The sequence below is a fragment of the Mytilus trossulus genome, chromosome 4 (genome assembly GCF_036588685.1).
Source record: "Mytilus trossulus isolate FHL-02 chromosome 4, PNRI_Mtr1.1.1.hap1, whole genome shotgun sequence".
In the NCBI taxonomy this organism is placed as follows: domain Eukaryota; kingdom Metazoa; phylum Mollusca; class Bivalvia; order Mytilida; family Mytilidae; genus Mytilus; species Mytilus trossulus.
The window spans coordinates 91,464,512-91,466,545 of record NC_086376.1 but is presented as its reverse complement, the minus strand read 5'-3'; positions in this window follow the sequence as shown (position 1 = coordinate 91,466,545).

The window sequence follows — 2,034 nt, the reverse complement described above, 5'->3', positions numbered from 1 at the left end:
TTCTATTTGTTATGTTATTTCTATCGCGGAAAAGTTGTTATTTATTTAACTATTTTACTTGAATCGAATGAAAAATTCAGAAAGATTGTCTTTCGAATAGCAATACATTTTATTAAAAGATAATCAGGATAAAATTATATACCCTCCACACCCGACCCTTTCGTGAGTTGCGTTAATGTTATTCTATAGAATATAAGATACATGTGGGTTACAGTATGATTTTCTATTCAGTGTGTATCGTTCTGAATATGCATGAAATACTTGCCACTGGACGTTAAGAAAGCAACCAAAAATCAATCAACCTCGAATATGTTAAATCTGGATTTATTTTATGAAAGTCTGAATTAAAATTCTTCTGACATATATGATAATGTTTCTTTATTATAGCGATAAATCAACAAAACTTCACGTTATTTGTTTCTAAAATTAAATTGCGGGACAACAATGACGGTTTCTTTTACATCTATTATCGGTTGAACTTTAGAAAATAAATTTCCAAATCGGCAACAAAAAAATATTACATGAATAAAATTTTGAAGTAAATCATAGATTGCATGTTTATCAAGGAAAATAATGACCTTACACAGGTCATTATTTTATGCCTTGGAGCATATACCATTGAAACATGGTATCGTCCGGGTTGATTCTGAAAAAGAATGACCTGACGTTCTGAAAGAAAATAACTCCATATAGGTATATAAATGTCATTAAGTCTCTGGTGGAAAGTTGTCTTATTTGCAATTTTACCCCATCTTCTTATTTTTATATCAAATGTTTAAGGTGTGGTCACTCAAGGAATCATAGAGTTTAGGTTAAAGACTTTTATGGTCTAATATTTAAAAATATTTTTTACCTTCACAGAATGAAGCTATCTGAATCTAATGTGTTTCATACTATATGGAATGCGCAGTTGTTTATTCAATAATCAAGCTACATCGTACATAGTTTACTGTATTTTGTGTTTTATATGAATTATTAGTTCGGAGAAGAGAAAAGGTAACATATTATGTTGAGGTACCTGGGTTAAATATCATCAGTATTGTATTATTATTGCTGAACGAATTTCGAGATTGATACTGCACTGATAATTGCTTATTTGTCAATTTGATAAACGAGCTCTTGATATGCGTCATAAAAACTCATAAAAATGAGGGGGGGATTACTTTCACCACAAAAGAAAATCGTTGTACGCCATTATCAATATTTGCAATTTTAGTGGTGATATTTGAATCATATCAACAATGTTAAAGGGGTTATTATGAAATATATAAAATCCGCATGTAAAAATATAGGGAAATATTCTTCTTGTGGGAAACCCAAACATTTGATCGTTAGTGCATCTGGAATTATTTCAAACCCTTAATCTTGAAAAGTAGTTTTGCACATTAAATATGTCCAACCTATTCATCAGTTCAGTTTATATTTAAAAAGCACTGTGATCCGTGGTAATTTATCAGCCGATCGGTTGGGGAGAAGACCGAATGGTCTATAATTTGATAAAAGACCAGAAGTAACAATCATAGAAAAATGTGTGACATCAGACTGATGAGACTGATGACTGTCAAAGTAATAATAAAAAAATGCGAGGTCAGTACGTTATATATTGGATACTTTAGATTTAGATACAATTTATCTTTTGAGAATATATTTTTTGACACTTTATATCACATGGGAATATCATGACGATTACTCGTCTTCCTAAATGTTCAGTAAATAAAGAGGGTAGACTCAGTTAGTTAGTTAATTATCATTATTCATCTCAACTCGATTGCCTTTTTCGCTTTCGCCGTCCCGGCTCAGGCGAGAAAATCAATGTCGTTGAGATGATCAACGATAATCTAAAAGTACTAAATACAATATCTCATATCATCAACAATCAGTCTATCATACATAGTGTTCTTTTTTAATATACGAGTAATGCAAACGTTATTCGGGTTTGATTTTCTTGGGTTTTTTTTAAAACACAGTAAGGGATTTCTGGTTACAGGGAACTATCATTGAAATAAACACAGTTTTTCTTAACATTTTCTCATG